The following is a 20,525-nucleotide window of genomic DNA, read 5'->3' as shown; positions in this document are numbered from 1 at the left end:
ATCTTGTGAGGTTGTATGTATTCTCACTGAAGTATCTTGATCAAAGTGCCTGGTTGGCCACATCCTTACAGGGGTTTAAGGGCATCCTAGGCAGGCTAACTGAAACCCCCCCTCCCTAGTCAGGCAGTATTGGATTATTTGATGTGGATCCCTTGGTTGCTAACTGTGAACCTGCTTATTCCTCACTTTTCTTTGGACACAGGATGCTTCAGAGTATTGTGTTGGGCTGGATCCCAGGTCTAACAGCAGGAGACACTTAAACAGACTGTATTGTTGCAATATTTCTAATAAAAACATCTGGCCTAAGTACTCTAAGGGATGACCAGAGGGGAACCTGAAAAGCATATACACACAACCCACAGCAGCCAGCCAACTGGCCTAGAATGGATTCTTTCCTAGTGGTTAATATGTTCAGCTGCAGATGAATTCAGTTTTGACTCAGGCCAAAAGGCAATGGCTGCACTGCCAAAGCACTCTGGGTGATTTCATGGAATATGGATTGTTCAACAATGCACTTGCCAAAGACTGAACTATTCCAAACCCTACAAGTGTCCCTATTTTCCAGGGACAGTCCTGGATTTACAGAAGCTATCCCAGTTTCTGATTTGATCCCAGAATGTCCCGCTTTTCCTTAGGATGTCCCTATTTCCATTGGAGAAATGTTTGAGGGTAAGGAGTTTAGAAGACACATGAAGAAAGCCCTGTATAGAGAAGTGTTTTTTTTGTAAAAAATGTTTAATCTTTTATTATCTTTTTATATGTGTTGGAAGCTGCTCAGAGTGGCCGGGGCAACCTATTCAGATGGGCAGAGTATAAATAATAAAATTATGAATAATATTATGGAATACAATGTCCCTGTTTTCATCGGAGAAATGTTGGAGGGCATGCTATCCCTTTTAGGAGGCATTTTCAAATTTCAGTCAATGGGTGCCATGTAGAAAGCTTTCACAGAAAAGCTTATATTCTGTTAGAAATGTTGCATGAGGCCGTGCTTAGCCTTAGATACTGTCCCCCCCCCCTGTTTTGTCTGTTATTTTCCTTTACTTCCTCATTTAGCATAGCATGGGTTTAATCAGGAATATGCAAGGAAAATAATTACTTTTCCATATTGTGGTGCTCAACAGGACCTTTGGATATAAATGCTTGTCAAAAAGACCAGCGGGTATAAGTCATGAGTGGGGACCCTCTGGCCCTACAGACATTGTTGGCCACCAGTTCCCATTAGTCACAGCTAGTATGGCCAATGGTCAGGAAGGAAGGCCACAAGCTCCCCATCTCTAGTATAAATGCTACTTCAAAGGGTCTTCCTCTCATTCTTTCCTTGCTTGACAGTTCGATCCTATACATGTCTGTTCAGAAGTGTGCCTAACTGAATTCAAGGAGACTTACTCCCAGGTAAATGAATACAGTCACACTTTGGAAGTTGAACGGAATCCATTCCATAAGTCTGTTCAACTTCTAAAACATTTGGAAACCAAAGCACAGCTTCTGATTGGCTGCAGGAAGCTCCTGCAACCAATCGGAAGCCCCATCGGACATTCGGCTTCCAAAAATAGTTCGCAAACCGGAACAGTCACTTCTGGGTTTGTGGCGTTCGGGAGCCAATTTGTTTGAGAACTAAGTTGTTTGAAAACCAAGGTATGACTGTATAGGACTGGAGCCAGAGATCAGCTTCCCCGCAGATGAAGAAGAATTGTTATTATTTAAGGAAAGCTGGGCAGCTGGTTCAAAACTTTAGGCAATGGAAAACTGCAAGGTATTCACATAAATTATTCTCATTCTGTGTTATATGATGTGAATATCACATATAATAACCAATGATTGTGCTGTTTATATATATATAACAGAAACTAAGACAAACCATTGTTTTCTAAATATCTACTGTTAACATCTATGCATCGCATCCTTCATTAAGATGCCCTGTCTTGAAAATTCATTTTGTTCTATTCCCAGCATTCCAGCATTATCGAAGGTTTACTTTGATAGCCATCCTTACAATTTTTGTTGGAGTGCAGCTCTTTATGCCTCCAAAAGGTAAATAATACATGACAAAGATCTACTGAAGTTATGGAACCTCTGACTAGCATTTTCCTTTAAATATTAAAGATTATTTTTCAAAGTTGTTTGAACTATGATCAGTTGCATGCAACTATTTCCCTGTTAGAAGGGAAATATGCCAGACTCAGCCATTTTACCCCTTTGATGTCCATGCATACTAATGTTGGGTAGGAATTCTTATTAATGATTTCAGTGCAGTCTAAACTGTACACAGTTTCTCAGCTGATTATTTAATTCTGAACGAAAGGCAAAAATTATATTGTCTGACTCGAGCTTGCTAATATTCTGCGTATTCTTTATTTTGCTACCAGAAGAACACGCAATTCCAACTTTGCACTTTCAATATTGACGTCCTGTTAGAGACAGAGGAGAAATTTGTTTTGTTCAGATTTTAAGCCGAGCCTTCCTAATTCACACTTTGTGAAACAACATGTGAACTGAAACACACCTGCCTTTTAAAGTTTGCATTCCTCTGAATCCTGAGATACATTTCTCCAGCCAAATAATGTGTATAAGATGTATTGGGGCAAAGTAGGCATAAAAACGATATATTAGTAGAAACAACCCACAAAAATGAATTATAGCAGCGAAAATACTTGCAACAATGTGTACATCGAGCACAATTGCAGACAAACATGTGAATGTGGATAAATTTTCACTGAAATGCTGAAAAATTTTCATGACAACTTTTTTTTTAAAAAAATGACAAAGCAATCAAGTAATGTAGAGAAATGAACTTGGCTGTAAATTCTCGAAGACCTGCTTTGCAGGCCTTTTCCCACCTGGAATAGGAGGGAGGGGCCATGACTGACTCCAGCTACAAAAGCTGAGGCTGCTGAACAGACTCTGTTGGTGGTGAGCTTGTTGGTGAGGAGTTGCTATTGCTATTAATTTTTTGTATATTTATTTTAAATCTTATATGTGGAAATTGTTCAATTCGGTTGTCTACCTTTTGATGTTTGATTTGCTGTTTATTATTATTATTATTGCCATAAGTGTAATTATATAATTTTAAAAAATATGTTGCAAGTCACTTTGAGCACGGTTTTAACTTTGCAAAGACAGCATACAAATAGAATGTTTGATTTATTGATCTTAAGATGGGGGTGGGGGGATGGGAATGCGAAATAGAAAGAATCCGATACCGACAGATTTGTCTGTCTCTATTCCAGGCCCAATCAACCCAGAAGGAGAGCCAGTGTTCCAAACCCGACTCAGCTGTGAAGCTCACCGGGTGACTTAGGCCAGTCACTGCCTCTCACCCTAACCTACCTCCACTGGATTGCTGTGGGGATTAAATGAAGAGTGGGGAAGCCATGTACGCCACCTTGAGGTCCTTGGAGAAACAAAGGGGGATACAAATGCATTAAGTAAATAAACGAGTTCTCCTGGGCAAGCCCCTTCGAAATGAATGCGAGCCACTCCAGAATTCTCTAGCACAAACTCCATTCATTTCAGTGGGTCTTGTGCTAGCGACCTTTTGCTGTGCCCTTTGGTAAAACCATAACATTCGCCGAGAAGTGTAAATAAGATTTGTTCCGACAGCATTATATGTCCCTAAACGACATCAGAACACTGTATTTTGTGAGTTGGCGAAAAATCCCAGATGCAAAGGTTAAATTTATTGTGGCAACGAAGATCCACTCTTTGCTGTATTCCCTTGCCCGATGCAGGGCTTGAGCCGCACAGAAGTCTGAACATACTTGTGAAATGCAGAGTTCAAGACAGTGGTTTTGAAGAAGTTGCTCAATAGCACAGCACTTCGTAAACGCTTGGTTTTTGCTGAATGGCACTTCATGACCTGCTTGCAGGGGTCAGCAGATCACAGCTTGTGTGCTAAGATCCTTGAGATAGCACAGGTATTTTTGTTTGTTTGTTTAATGTGGTTTTCATATCCAACTGGGAAGGGCAGTGTCATTGATTTTTTTTAAGAAACATTTTTCTATTGTAGTAGAAGTGTTTAGAGTGTAGGTTTTCTCCAGCACTTTCCAGGCAAATTCCCTATTTTGTTTTATTGGAAGCTTTTTTGGGGGAAACGAATGCTGAAAACAAAATTTGAAGATGCACTTTAGGGAGCTGCGTTTCTTCATGAAGTCTATAATGATATATTTATCTTATATACAGAACCAGGCTTGTAGATAAAAATGAGGTGGGAGGAAGGAAATTACAGATGTGACTCTGAGCTCTGAGTTGAAACAGCAGACGAAGTCTTATGTAAAAACAGATTCAGTGAGGGAGCTGTGCTTTGAAAGAGATAGATTTAAATGATAGAGAAATCATGTTATTTAATAATGGATAAAGATATACCACAACAGGGATATTTGATGTAGTTGCCAACTGCTGTTATGCTCCCTATAGATAGCTTCTTTGCTAATGCCTTGAAAAATAATATTTATTTTACTAGTGACCTTTTTTGGGCTGCCATGAATTTGTGATTCTTATTTTTATAGCCTTTAGAGTTCTCAGTTAGTTGTAGGGAATGACCCAACAGCAAGTTTCATCTTGGGGTGATGTGGGGTCTCTCACGTGGAATCCTAAATCGGACGATTGCTTGCTTTCCAACTGAATTCACTAAGATATATGTAGAATATTCTAAAAAATGTCAGACTTTGAGACAAAGACCTTGTTCAGATGTTTACTGCAAGGCTTGGCATGGGAAGGAGTAATGGAGGCATCCTTGCTCTTCAGGTAAATCGGTGGTAGCTAATAGGGTGCTCTCTAGATGTTTTGGAATACAATGTCCATAATCCTGGACTATGTTGGCTAAGAATGATGGGAGTTGTAGTCCAAGTCAGAGGGAAAGTAGGCTTTCAGCAGTTGTGCCTTCTCTCTGTTACCCAATATCATTTCTCTGTCTTCTCCACGTAGAAGACATACAACTTGCTTGTTCTTCCTCTTGCTTCAAGAAGGTGCTGAAGCAATGTTTGATATAAGCTTTCCATGTGGAGACCTGCACACTTTGTTCACTTACTTATCTATTTTTAAAAGCATTTACCTGGCCAGTGATCAGGGATGATGGGAATTGGAGTTGAACAACATATGGAGGTTACCACGTTGGCTTCCCCCAATCTAAAGATTTAGTATTCTTCAGCTCGGATCATTTCTTGTCACAATTTCCTATATGAATTTAAAATGGATCTTATTGAAAAGCCATTCTCTAATTTTGAATCCACTCTCATTATCTGGCTTCCCGTCCCCCTCAGTGTCTCATTGGCCTAGAAAAGCCCAGCTCCTTCCCTCTTGCTGCTTCTGTTCTGTTGAGCGTTGCATTCTCCGCTTCTCCTGTGAGCTCCCTTCACAGTTCTCTTCATAACCAGTTCAATTATCGCATGCACAGAACTTTGTAACTTTAGTGGCTTTTCTAATTTCGGGACTTGCAGTTTCTCCCCAGCTAGTAGGAAAATGAAGATTGGTAGCTGTGCATGTTACTCTGAAAGCATAGAGCTGATTTATTTATTTTGGGTGAAACGAAAGACGATTCATATTCAGAGACCTTCATTTAGTTTGGGCCTTACTCCAAACTATCCCTCATGTAACAGGGAGAAAAAATATGAACTTGGGTTTGAATAAATTGTTGGGCTCATTCAGGATTCAACCCTAAACAAGCTTAGTAGAGAGTAAGTCTCATTGAACTCACAGATCTTACATCTGAGCAAGCAAAAACCAAGGCTTCTGCTCTCTGATTTTTAGACATTACATCATCCATGATGCAGATCAGACAGAAAGACAGGATTATACCAACTACAGACAACAATTGTGAGGTAAATGGCAGGCCCACTGAAGTTAATAGACATGTCTAAAGGTATGATCCTAATCCCACTTACCTGAAAGTAAGGCCAATTTAATTCAATAGGACTTACTTCTGACTAGCAATGATATGGATCGTGCTATAACTTCTGCCCAGTTCAGGATGCAAATGCATCCGACAAGTTATAATTCTCATTTGTTTTACAAACTAAGTGCTATTCCCTCAAGAAATTCTTTTCCAGTTTGAAATGTAAAATAAGGTGCTAAATCTGCTTTGCAGATTTTATGCAAACAGTTTTTTAATATAAGCCCTTTACTCTTGGATGAAATTCTCATCCGTTGAAACTGTGGCTGATCATTGCGCAGTTATTTCGACTACAAAGTCAGCTGCAGTGCAAGTGCAGAAGTTGTGGGTACAAGCAAAGAAATTCTGTCTTTAATATTAACTTTTTCCCTCTCATTAATCATTTTGAAACTAGGTGCTTAGAGCAGTCTGAACCAAGCAACCTTTTCTTCGATGAGCGTATCTTTTTGGTTGAATTCTCTTGATTGTTTCTTACTTCCCCCTCCATCCAGATCTAAAACTCTTCCTTTTTTGTTTGTTTTTGTTTGAAACCTGGCTTTGGAAGTGGGGAGCATGGGGAAATAGAATAAGATGTATGTTCTTAGCCCATCAGGATGCATGTGGCAATTTTGCAGAATTCCCAAGATTTATCTGAGAGAGCCGATTCCAAGCTAGTTCTGAATCAAGATGGAGGTTGCCCCTCACCAATTCAAAGGCTCATGTAGGGAATGTTCTGCCTTTGAAAATTCCTATATGAAATGACCTGATATCCATCTCTCAGTACAATGTGAAGCTTAGCTGTTCACTAGGTATTTTACTTCTTCCAAATATCATAACAATGTGACACAGTTCATGGCAGTTTGAATATATCCAAGTACACATTTAAACAGATGTGTGTGTGTGTGTGTGTGTGTGTGTGTGTGTGTGAGAGAGAGAGAGAGAGAGAGAGAGAGAGAGAGAGAGAGAGATATTCAAATACCTATTTTGAGGGGGATTTCTTAAAACAAATTAAGGAGATTAATGCAGGAACAGAACAGAATGGGTATCTATAAAAATTGTCAAGACGGGCCAGAAATGGATTGATTTGTCCGTTCCTAGGCTCATGTTAAACAAGTGTAGGAATTCATAGAGAAGTTGCTTTTCAAGAGTAATTAGTACGGTGGTTTGGGTAATTACTACAATGGTTTGAGTATGTGGGAGGGGGTGACACATTTCAAGAGAACATGTACAGTATCTATTGAATTGATACTCTTGGGGGATATACAATTTCCCACTCCATTTCCTTAGTGGGTTCCCCTCCCCTTTACCTTCATCATCAGGGACATTTGCTTCTGATGTCACACTTTCATAGCTTGGTGAGGTTACTAATGAACCATGTTGATGAATCCCCCATGCATTGGACCTGGAGGCTCACTGCACAGGCCTGCTGTCACTACGTAACTCACTAGCCTTTTCTGCCTCCGAGAACATTTTCTCTGATGTTTTTGTAGAGCTCCGTTCAAGCAGAGGACCTTGCGCGGTCCGTTTCCCTGCAGTAAGGTAAATGTCATCTTTTAACTTAAATCCCACTTCCACTTCCAATGAAGGCTTTGTTCCATGGAAGGCAAGCTGTTGCTGTAGCAACATAATCTATTTCCCTTTTGTTAATGAAATAGACAAATAATGGAGGAGCACAATAGATGGGAACCTTGATAGACATCCAGACAGAAGAGCAGCACCTGCTGCGCAAAAATTAATTTTCCACAGTGCCTTCTGAAACATTTCAGGAGGAAAGAGCCAGGAAAAAACATTTCTGAGTAGAGTCGCATCTCTCTTTGATGGATTCCCCTGTCCCCTCCCTAGCAAAGGCTCAAATTTTGTGCTTGGATACGTAATGCTAAAGGACAACAATTGCAACTGCCGTTTATATGATGCCTGCTGTGGATTCCCTGTTCCCATTGAGGGAAATGAAATTGTAGATTGCAGAATGATGACCAAGGCATAATTGCCTGATCAGATTGTTGGATTCCTAGGGCCTACCAAAACTGTGATAACTGTCCTCGTGCAGAGAATATGCCATCTCAGGCAGTTCATTTGAAAAGTCTGCCAATGAATTGTTCCTCGGTCAGGATAAGGAAAAGGAGAAGAAGCTGGTCAGAGAGTGAAAAGGCTAGATGAGCAAACTTTCTATGGTTGATTTTTTTAAAAAAATATTTAAAGATTTTAAATTGCATGTCACCTGTGTGAAAAGTTGAAGTGGGACTAACCATTCATTAGAATAGCACCATAAAGGTAAAGGTAAAGGGACCCCTGACCATTAGGTCCAGTCGTGACCGACTCTGGGGTTGCACAGCTTCCGGGTCATGTGGCCAGCATGACTAAGCCGCTTCTGGCGAACCAGAGCAGCACACGGAAACGCCATTTACCTCTTATACCTTCCCGCCGGAGCGGTACTTATTTATTTACTTGCACTTTGACATGCTTTCAAACTGCTAGGTTGGCAGGAGCTAGGACCGAGCAATGGGAGCTCACCCCATCACGGGGATTCGAACTGCCAAACTTCTGATCGGCAAGTCCTAGGCTCTGTGGTTTAACCCACAGCGCCACCCGCATCCCTTGAATAGCACCATACAGGTTTATTTATTGGGGAAGGGGCTCACTATATACAACAAACCACTTTACAATAAAAATGCAACAATTCAAGATTATTTTTTTAAAAAAACAACAACAGATAAAACCAGATAAAACCAACAATAAAACTGAGCAGTGCACAAAAACAAAATTAAGAGCCGGAACTCAGAAAACGTTAGGTAAGTGTGTAAGCTTTTAAGAGGTGGTCAAAAGTTATTATCGTTTCCACTTCATAAATTACCTGAGGAAGAGTGTTCACATACCCTCCAACATTCCTTAAATGAAAATAGGGACATTTCTCAGCTCCCAAATTGATGTTCATCGTCACCCCATTTTTGTCCACCCCCCCAGCATTTCCTGTCAGAAGAAGGACGAGTGCCACCACCAACTCATCACAGCACATGCCCCCTCCACTATTTTGAGAAAACCCCTTAAACCTGATTTTGATTTGATTTTTTGGTAGATTTACAAAAAGGAAAACAAACACCAATAAAGAGCATTTTAGAAAGGGGCAAGATTAGACACAGACACACAAGTGTGTGTGTGTGTGTGTGTGTGTGTGTGTGTGTGTAAATAAATTCAAGACTCTGCTTTCCTTATCTTCCTGCCCAGAGCTAGCTCATCATGTGGGGCTGGATGCCAGTGGCGGCAGCTTCTCCTCCTCCTCAACTACTCCCCAGCTGCTGTTATAACCTGCCCAAGGGAGGTTGGGGGCAATGGACAGGGAGAGGCCATAGAGAGACAACGGGATACTCCCTCTCAGCACTGCCACCGCCACCAATTGGGACAAGCTCTGGCTCATCATCCTCCCTGTGCTCAACATTGGTGGCACAAATAGGGACATTCCGGGATCAAATCAGAAGCCGGGATGGCTTTCATAATTCCAGGACCGTCCCTGGAAAATCAGGACGCATGGAAGGCATGTGTTCAGATGGTGGATGTCACTAATGAGAAGTCCTGTTTCTGTTTCTAGGTTCCACAGGAGCCTTATGTTAAAGGAGCCTTATGTTAAAACAGACCATTGGTCCAACTACCTCGGTTTTGTCTAAGGTAAAGGTAAAGGGACCCCTGACCATTAGGTCCAGTCGCGGGTGACTCTGGGGTTGTGGCGCTCATCTCGCTTTATTGGCTGATGGAGCCGGCGTACAGCTTCAGGGTCATGTGGCCAGCATGACTAAGCCACTTCTGGCGAACCAGAGCAGCGCACGGAAATGGCGTTTACCTTCCCACTGGAGCGGTACCTATTTATCTACTTGCACTTTGACGTGCTTTCAAACTGCTAGGTTGGCAGGAGCAGGAACTGAGCAATGGGAGCTCACCCTGTTGCGGGGATTTGAACCGCCAACCTTCTGATCGGCAAGTCCTAGGCTCTGTGGTTTAACCCACAGCTCCACCCGCGTCCCTTCAGTTTTGTCTACCTTGACCAATAGTGGTTCTTCAGGATTTCAAATGTGTATGTGGGTCTCTCCTGGAGCTACCTAGAGATGCTAAGGATTGAACCAGGGGCATTCTCAGGAAAAGCAAATGCTATGCCACTGAGCTACAACCCCGAACACTTGTGTGCACATCAATCAGCTCTTCCTCCTAATGTTTTTAAGCAGAGGAAAAACATACATGTTTGACATGGGATGAACTGGAAAACAGCCATAAATTAAACACACAAGGCGGATTTGCATCCAATCCTATTCCACCACTCGTGCTAAACAAAGGCTTGAATCACAACAGATAAGGTGGGGGTCCTACACAAAATAAGAACTTTATTCCTGGAAGTATTTTTCTTGTTGCAACATTGCAGCAACAATAAGGGAACATCCAAGTCTGATTTTAAAGATGGATGTTGCATCTTCCCCCTCCCCATGGAATTCCAGTGGAGGGCAGTGCAGTACCATATAAGGGTTTTCACCCCATGGCTGGTGCAACAGTACAGTAATGGCATAGCCAGATTTAAGTCTGGACAGTTAATCTATTTCCAAGCTAACAGACATGAATGGCTCAAGAAACCAAGCTGCTATGATAATTAATATCACAGCAGCCACACACACACACACACACACACACACACACACACTACTGAATCATGCGAGCAGTCCAGACTTTTTCTTGGACATAATTAAGAAAAATTAACTGCCAGATTATGTTGTGCATATTTTCCATCGCAACATGACATCAGGCAACATGTAAGAAATGTGATGACAAAATATTTTCCCCTCTTGTAGGACTGGCAAAATTGTTTCTGGGATCTACTATCTCAGACTGCAGGTGAGGGCTCCTATTACGGCATGATCGTCCATGTAAGTCCTTGTATATAGAAATCTAGTGTATCAGGGAGAAGGCTAAAGCACCCTTCCTCTGGCATCTAGTTTACTACAATTAAGGGGTTTTCTGAATAGGGTAGGATCCAGCCATGTCAGGTGGTGCAGCCCATAAGCAGCTTTATCTTCCCAGTGAGAATGAGATCAGAATAACACTAGGATTTCCCAGGTATTAGCAAGTAGTTTAGATCCTGTGGTGATGATTACAAAATAGTTTTGAGACCATTTACCCCATTTTGTTCCTTTATTGGTTATCTGGCATGGGAGATGTAATCTGAACGTGTGCAGTGTGTACATGCACCCCTACACACTTGTAAACAAAACTTGCACAACTGTAAAATTCAACATGAAAATGGTGATACATACGAACTTCCCCCAAATCAGGCACCTTCTAGATGTTTTGGACTACAACTCCTATCAGTCTCAACCTGCATGGCCAGTGTTCAGGGATGATGGGAAATGTAGTCCAAAAACATCTAGCAGGAGCCACATTGTGGGGAGCTTGACGTTTACAATCATTTCAAAATTAGGGATATTGGAAAGGTATGGATTCGTGTCAATTTCATACGTCCACAGCCAGATCACTTCTCTCAGGCTCCATTCCTTTCTTGGAAGACCTTAAAGGGACAGCCTCTGGCTTGGAGCCTAACAGTTTCCCTACAATTCCTACAAGGCTTCTTGTCTGGACCTATAAGCTGTAGGGTTCACCTCTGTAGAGCGTACCATTCAGCACGGGTTCAAGTTCTGAAGGTACAGGCGCCAGAGTTCCTGGTTCTAGGGTCCCTGGTTCTAGAGGATCCAATGGGCTTTGGATCTAGTCGAGTTCCAAAACCTCTGTTCTCTCATGCCAATGGTCTGATGGCTCTGGTCCTTCTTTGTCTTAGTCAGCTCAGAGTAGGTATCCTGAGAGATTTCTCTGGTGCATCAGCTTTCTGCCAGAGATGCTTGAACTTGTATGTCAGGACCTGGGAGAACCGACTACTTTCTTCCCCTCTTCCCCATTCTCCTGCTCTGGATAAGCTTAGTGAGTTCTTGAGGGATAAAGGAAGAGGTAACAGAGCGCCCAGACACATTTTCTAGCATGTTTATGTGAAGCATGCACAACAGATCAAGACCCTTTCAGGATAAGGCTGGGTATCCCTGTGGATCCCAAATTAAGACTGTCTTTCTGCAGTGTTGCTAATGTGTATAGCCTGGAAACGCAGGGCAGATACTGTACAAATGAGCTTTAGGAACCGGAAACGGTGGCAAACTCTGCCAGCATGCTGCATTGCACACAATCCAGAGATGAAAGCACAAGAAGGAAGAAGCCATCTAATGCATCAGTTATTCCACACCATAGAAAGACCCTGTAATTCAGAAATCCAGTATCGGAGCATAAAATCTGGAGAACTTTGGAACTAGGGATGCCTATTCCGTGAAGTCCTGGGTTAGTAACTACCACGTGTCGTGGAAAGCCTTCCGGATGGCAAGTTCAGCAGCTGCCAATGGACTTCCTGGATGACACTGTCTCAACGGGTGTGTGACTTTTGAAGCAGATTCAGAAACTTTAAATTAAATGCAAACATGCATCTGCAGGTAGGCTCCGCCACCCCCCAGCATAAAACTTGGAAATCTCTCCCTGGTGGTACAGTTTAGAAAATGAATTCTAGCTGTGCTTTCAAATTATACTTTGTCTTTCCTCTAATTAAGGAAGTTAACTACAATGCAACAATTTATAAACTCGGGGCAGATGTTAAAGGGTGGAGAAAAACTATCACTAATTTGGCATAGAAATGGGAGGCCATCTGTACCCTGAGTAACAACATATTTCACTCATTTCAGCACCAGCGACGTGAATACAGTATTCCAGCATTTGAATACTGTAGCTCTTTCAGTATTTGGAACATATTACCCATGGTCTTGCTGTTAAAAGCCTTCTGAGAATATTGTAACAATTAGCACCACCCTATGTGTTCCAAAGCAAACTTTTCTCATATCTTCTGTTAAACTTCAATCTATGCCCTCCCTTTGCTCTGATCCTGCATACAGAATTTATTATTTTTAAAATCCACTTAGGATTAAAACGATAAATGAGCAACCTTATTTGGTTCAAAGCAGAGTGGAACCTCCAAGTCTTTAAGGCAGAGCGTTCCAAACGTTTCATGTCGGTGACACACTTTTTAGACATGCATCATTTTGTGACACAGAAATTCAGTTTTACTAGCAAACTGGAGGCTAAACTAACCCCTTTCCAGCCCTGGGAGGAGCGCGAGGAGTGTTTGCAGGACACACCTACACATTGCAGCCAGCACACTAACATATCACGACACACAGTTTGGAAAGCTCTGCTTTAACGCAATAGTGGGGCACCTTTTACGGCCCCAGGGCCACATTCCATTGTAGATCACCTTCTGGGGGCCACATGCCAAAGAGGTGTGACTTTTACCTGTGTACAATAGTCTACATTCCTGCGAGGCAAAAACCAGAGGTTTGAAGACACACACAAACACACAGTCCCTCACACACATACACAAACATTCAAGCCAGGTGCCTTCAAGCCAGGCAAAAGTACTTGAGGGTAGGGCCAGGGCCAGTGTGGTGTGTGGCCTAGGGAGAGTCCCAAAGAGGGCTAGAGGGCCACATTTCCTACCCTAGCTTTAAGGCCCATTTAATAATATCCAGAGGAGACAAATGTACATCCTATGGGAGGGATTTCCTAAAGGAATGGGGTTGGTGTTTGGTTATCACAAAATCTCCATTTAGTCTGCCCAACAACCAGTAAGAATGATCAGTAAGCCCCAGGATTTTTCACAGAAAATTGGATTGGATGCATTCCAACGATTGGTTAACTGCACTAATCCATAATGGAATGTCGTAAAGAAGTTTTGGGGCTACTTTTGTGTTAAAGACCTTTAGAGCAGCTGGAACGAACCGATTCCCTCTGTTAAAGAAGAAATGGGTGGTGGCCACATCCAATGTCCTCTTAGCCACCTTCCAAGGGAGCAAAGAAGAAAATAAAAGTGAAGCATGTAAAAATAATGCTTGATAGATTGATTGCCTTTCAAACACACATCTCAAGGTGATGTACAAGATACCAGCAAAAGCCCATCTCCAGCTCATTTGCAGTTAAATGTAGTGCAGAAAACAAACACACAAACAAAGCAGACCTATGACAGAGACCCATTCATCCAGGTGGGAATACCAAGTCAGAACAAAAATGACTTCATCTGTTTCTGGGAAGTGCAGATAGTGGGCACCTGTTTTGTCTTGACAGGGATGCTACGCCACAGAAGAGGGAGAGCCACAAAGACAGCCCTGCTCTGAATTATTGTGGATTTAACAACACTTCAGTCCTTAACTGCAACTACTAAATTAAATATATTTAAATGGAAAGAAGAGTCATTGTTCAAAGCAAGCATTTAATAATCTAAAAATAAAAATATATGGTACTTATTGAATTACAAACTCTCGAAATCTCTCTCTCTCTCTCTCTGGAAGCCACTATCTATTCTGATTTTTTTCTTTTTGAAATCCTCAGACAATGTGCCAATTTTTATATTACCAGTTGTCCCCAAGCTCTTTCATACTTATTCTTCAAGTGATAGTAATGGATATTTGTCTAAGATAAACCTTCCATCACTTCGATTCATACCATCAAATGCATAACAAGCTCTTTGTCAAATTGAGATTAGCAGATGCTGTTGCTGAAATGACCTGAAGCCCAAGGAAAGAGTTTTGTTAAATAAAATAAAAGCCATTAATAGCTGTGTGTTTTCCATTCAACAATGGCTGTGAAAAGGCTGTGCTGAGCTGTAGCGATTTTTTCTTGGGGAAAGCACCCTGTTATCAAAAGGGCAAGATTTTGTACATTGATATGTGCTTCAGTTTCTATCAAGGATATGACCACTGTCTCACCTCTGCTCAACACCGATTGGGAGGAGAGACAATCTTCCTAGCCACAGATGCCACAGATTCATTTCAGAAAGAAGTTTGCATGTGCAGAATCCCTTAGATCTGTGATGCTGCTTTCACTCAGACACTGTCATCAGATAGTTAGTCTTCACGAGAACAATATGATAATATGGTTGAGTCCATAAACCACCCCCAAACAGTTCATGGGAATCATTCCTGAAAACTTCTCCTGGGAGCCAACCCACAGCCACCAATTAACTTCCTTTATCATTACTTAAGTGTAGAACAAGTTGGGTGGCTGGTTCTGTTTCACTGGAATCCCTCCAGCAATTTATAATTCCCAGAACATTTCTGCACTCTAGCGACGCCAGTCTCTGAGCCACACAGCCTATGAAGAATGATGTGTCTCCAGCTATGCCTCTCTCACAGATGCTTTAGGGTGGTGGAGGAGAGGAATTAAGTGGTTACAATGAACCATGCAGGACCAAAAAAGAAGTCTCTTTTTGAAAGATGAAGGCTTCTAGTAGTATTACAATAACTTAAATGAACAGCATGACAGAGCAATCCATTGGGTATCAAGTGGAGATGGGGAATTATGGGAGATTCATAAGAGTTTGGGTATTCTCATTTGCCGAAGAATTAAGATACCTTTGTTATATTTATCTGATAACATAAGTGCTAGTGTTCTTCCGGATAGGTAATTATGCAAAATCCTATAATGTGCACTTGACATTTCTCAAGCTTGTGATGTAGAGCACATACTATCCCAGATCCTGCATGGTGGAAAACAAATTGATGAGAATTGTGCTATTTAAAGTCAGCAAGCAAAAGCCTGTTTATTTCCAAAATAGTTAACTGCTAAGCCCTAAGTCAGAACTATGTTTTTTTAAAAATAAAAAACCCTATGTATTTGCATCATCTTAGTGCCATTCCTGCTGGTCCTCATTACCCAGATTGCTCTGTTGTGTTTGATGCTGAAGAGACCCATGACCTCACCAAAACAATTTTTGTTAACTCAAACCATTATCTTGCAACACAAAGGCCTGAGACACATCTGTCAACAACTGCGCTGCCAACTCACCCCACAAGTATTTGATTATGATTTCATAAACAGGAACATTTCTCCAAAAATCTTTCACAAATCTTCTAGCGGGCAAGAGAGGAGTATGAAGACAGCCGAGTTAAACAAAGGAAGCAACGCAAACTGGGTTGTTGTTCTGGTTGTTTTGCTCCCTTCCCCCAACCTTGGCAGATTAAGCAACTCAAGAAACACCCAGACCTGAAGAGTCATGAAGTACAGATAACTGCAAAAAGCAGTTGCTTCTTCTGTTGGAGCCTTACATCCAGCAAAACAATGCAACCTTATCATGATGCAGTTCTTAAATGTAATCGCTGGTGATTTTAAAAAGCAGATTTGGTGCACATCAGAGAAAGACACTCCTCAGCCATCCCATTGAAACGAATGCTGTGTAACAGCAGAGCTAAGAGCTTGTGTTCCTCTGATTTCCATGAGACTGTAGCACACTAATGTGGGAGTGAGCCCCATTGAACTCAAGTAGACATATGTGGCTTAGTTCTTTCACCTTTTTTGACCCAGTGGCCCGATTTCCCCTCGTGGTGCGTGTGTCACATGTCAGCCATGGGTATGTGTAGGCCACCATGCACAGGAGTCCCAAACACACAGAAAGACATGCACAGACAAACATGGGGACACATCCTTCCTCCTCAGCTAATCCGTTCAGATTACTGCTGCTCCATTGCTGCTCACCAAAATGATCAATGGCATCTCCATTGGGGTTCTGGGCCATGTGGAGAGTTTTAATCTTCTCTACCGAGTGCTGTGGTATGTCATTTAAATTTTCGCTGCCATGAAAACTGGTGAGATCTTGGGGCAGTGCGGAGAGAAAATTCTTGCTTGGGAAGTGCATCTTACTGCTGGTTGGGGGTTAGCTTCTCCGGTTGTCTAGGATTGTACTCTGAGGATTCCTTACATCACTCATACACAGACACGCAGCACAGTTAATCTAGTAGATTTTTTTATATTCCAAGAAACGGCCTGCCATTGCTATGATAAGCGATGATAAGTATTCCTATAAGATACATGTGCTTTGAACCCCTTGTTTGTCACATTCTGAATTTTTTTAGTAATAGACATAGATAGAAACATAAACTGCGAAGAGATCCTTAACCATTATTCAACACTTTGGAGGCTTCTAGATCTCATATCCCTTGTGTAGGAATTAAAAGGAAGTTTTCCACATTGGCTTTTGCCCTTGAATTTCTGCATAATCCACTGTTGGAATGCAAGCTTCTGTCTTTTCTGTTTGATTTCTGATGCCCTGACAGTGCGACATTCATAACTTCCAGTTTGGCAATCCCTGATATTATCCCTTGGGTAATCTGCTTTTTTACCATTTCATCTGTAGGAATATCTTCCTAGTTCACTTTACATGAAAAACAACAACAACAACCCAACATTAGCTAAACAGCCAAATCATGTTTTGCATTCCATATTTTTCTGGATATATTCCTTTTGTCAAGCCATTGTACTGTTGTGTGTTGAGCTTGACATAGAGTGGGGATTGTTAAAACACGGGATTGCTTGTCACATGATCCATTAGTCTGAAACTTACCAAGAGTCTTTTACTGAGTTCTGCACTCTTGATAGTATTGCACTCTTATTCTAAAGTGAGAACAATTTCTTCTTTTTTTTTAAGAAGGAAAAACCTCAAATCACCCTTGGCTTTGCTAAGTGCAGTTTGAGGTACAGTGCAAAGGAGGAATATATACACATCTCCCCATTTATTGGCAAAGATGGAAAACATACTTCCCTAAAGTACTTTTGACTATTTATCTGAGAGCTTTATAACCCTAACAAATGGGCACTTATGTCTTTGTATTTGTGGGTAAAAGAGGGTTTATTCAACAAAAACATGCACGGCGGTAGCTACTGTGGCTGCCAGATTATTTGCTCTTTGTGTGTATGAATTTCAGCAATTTTTTTTTTATTCCATCTCCTTTCTTCGGCTTTTGCAAGGCTGTAACCTGCAATATTTGGTGCTTGCAAAATGACTTCAATGGCAGGCTGCTGAGGAGTTGCAACCCCCCCAACCTCCCTTGAATTCCTTCCCTGCCTCAACTCTTTGGCGCACTTCACACCAGTCAGCACATTGGAGCTGTATAACTGAGGGTATAACCATTGTTTATAGGTTTTCTGTAGATTTTTATTACAGCTGTGACATTAGATTGATGGACTGTTTCCATCTCGTTCCCTGCCAATTGTGCACTGAATGGATACATGATGGCATGATGGATGTGTGTCGGGGCCACGGCCAGGAGACAGCTGCTGCAAAAACAATCGCTGCAATCTTGATATGGTGCTAACCTTCCTCCACTTTTGCTAATTTTTCTTTAACATTGAACAGAACCTGAACGTGCTCCGTGGAAGGCAGGGAAAAGAAGGTGCTTGTGAAAGCGATGCAAGAAAGAACTGCTGCCCCTCTTCCTGGGCCAGTTAGGACAATCCCCTCCTCAGTTAGGGAAAATGTTCTTCAGGAAGCTAACAAAATAGAATACTGCTATGTTCTAGGAAATGTCAAACGTGAGCCTGACTAGAAATAGGATTTACTCTTCGCTGAGACAAAAAAGAAGGAATGGTTGCTCCTTTGCAGCAGGGAATATTTAGGCTTTGTCTGAGGAGAAGCACAAATTAGCTAAAAGCAACAATATGGAGGAGCTTCCTGGGCGTGGGGATGGGTAGAGGAATGCTTTTGAGATGAGTCATCACACCTTTTGAGCAATTAAAAGTTCAAGTCTGATTTACTGTGTCAAACAGCTATCAGAGTTATCTGTCAGGAGAGATGATATGAAACTGAATTTGAATATTTACAGCCCATTTTTAACATCGGAAATGCTGTCACTGGGCCTTCTCAATAGTGGCACCAACCCTGTGGAGCACCCTCCCATCAGATGTCAAGGAGATGAGCAACTATATAACCTTTAGAAGACATCTGAAGACAGGGATCTGTATAGGGAAGCTTTTTAATGTGTGAAGTTTTATTATGTTTTTATATATGTTGGAAGCTGCCCAGAGTGACTGGAGCAGCCCAGTCAGATGGGTGGGGTACAAATCATCATCATCATCATCATCATCATCATCCCTGCTTTCATCAGAGAAATGCTGGAAGGTATGCATTCAAGAGGTCCAAGTTTAAATCACTGGCATCTCCTGGTAGAGCTGGGATAGACCTCAGTGCTGCCTGTCAGTAGGGAAGTTTTTAATGTTTTATAGTGTTGTTACTATTCTGGGGAGCTGTCCAGAGTGTCTGGGGAAATCCAGCCAGATGGGTGGAGTATAAATAATAAAATTATTAGTAGTAGTAGTAGTAGTAGAAGAAGAAGAAGAAGAAGAAGAAGAAGAAGAAGAAGAAGAAGGAGAAGGAGAAGGAGAAGGAGAAGGAGGAGGAGGAGGAGGGGGAGGGGGAGGAGGAGGAGGAGGAGGAGGAGGAGGGGGAGGGGGAGGAGGAGGAGGGGGAGGAGGAGGAGGAGGAGGAGGAGGAGGAGGAGGAGGAGAAGAAGAAGAAGAAGAAGAAGAAGAAGAAGATTGAGCTAGAGGGACAACTGGTCTGACTCAGTCCTATGGACCACAAGTTCTAGCTATAGTAACCCAATGTACAGTGAAGCATGTTTTAACCTAGTGGATCTCTGAGTGCTTAAATTGTGTTGTATTCTTGTCCTTGTGTAAATATATCTTAAGACAGGATAAGAAATCAGGTCTGTCAGGTACCTTATTGACCACTTTCCATGGCTTCATGCTGTCGACAGTGGCACTAAATACATTTGAAATAGCAACTGAAGGACTGAGGTTTCCTTTGGGTGTCTGTCCTCTCCATCTAATCTATGAAGTACCTCACTGTGCTAATCTCCAGAGATGATCCTTCCCTAATCCTACATTGTTTGTATTTTCAGGTGCCATGTTCCTGAGCAGCTTCTAACTGAAACAGGCTTCCAGTCAAAATGAGCATATATCCTCACAATCTGAATGTTTTAGTACTTGTGATGGACTTTTTATGTGCACAGTTTGCAAACTAACAATTATATGCAGATATTATTTGGTGAATAATTAATATTTTAATTCTTCTGGTAATTAGAAAAAAAAGAAATACATGGAATAATTAAGACTATAATTGCTAATTATGCTTCGTTTTGTTTGCTGAATTTGTTCTTTGTTCCAAACATATTACCACTTGAAGTTTAAACAAAACTTGCTGCTGAACTTACATTTTGAATCGACATTTGCTGAGAAGCAAATTGGTGAACAATGGATATCAGAAATTGAGCAGGAGTTGGACCTCAAATAAAGTTATTAATGGGTTGCCTCTTTAAATGCCAGAAATAGGAGCAAAAGCAACAGTGTGTTTGTATGTGTTCAGAATGTGAACTCTGTTTTACAAATGCTTGTGTCCCGTCTCTTTGTGTCATATCCAGACCCCTTTCAGACCAGCTCAAAATGGGATACACCTTCAAAACACCCTATCTCAGGACTATCCACTTGGATATTTTTCAGGGATATCAGCAGCCGTCCTCTCACCTGCCCAAGTGGGGTGTTGACAGGGGAGGCAAGCACCATTAGAGGGATAGCCTTGATGGCAGCAGTGCATCTGAAGTCTAAAACTTTCTCTAATGCTGACCTCCATCATTAACCAATTTGCTTTCAGCAGAAGTCAATTCGAAATGCAAGTTCGCCAGCAAGTTTCATTCAAGCTCGAAGTGGTAACAGGTATGGGCTGAAAAACAAATTCAGCAAACAGAATGAAATCTAATAAGCAATAACATTCTTT

The 20,525-nt window shown here is 41.6% G+C and overlaps 1 long non-coding RNA gene across 2 annotated transcripts in view; it reads right to left on the bottom strand.

Annotated features, from left to right (window-relative positions):
• LOC309371551 overlaps positions 1–20,525 on the bottom strand; it is a 42,186-nt gene that overhangs the window by 10,630 nt on the left and 11,031 nt on the right. For both annotated transcript variants that reach the window (XR_014169185.1, XR_014169186.1), the window contains exon 6: positions 7,177–7,398. This is a non-coding gene — a long non-coding RNA (uncharacterized lncRNA). The remainder of the gene's footprint in view (positions 1–7,176; positions 7,399–20,525) is intronic.

The sequence above is a fragment of the Podarcis melisellensis genome (assembly GCF_964234715.1).
Source record: "Podarcis melisellensis genome assembly, chromosome: 6".
NCBI lineage: Eukaryota > Metazoa > Chordata > Lepidosauria > Squamata > Lacertidae > Podarcis > Podarcis melisellensis.
This window is presented reverse-complemented; position numbering and strand designations above follow the sequence as displayed.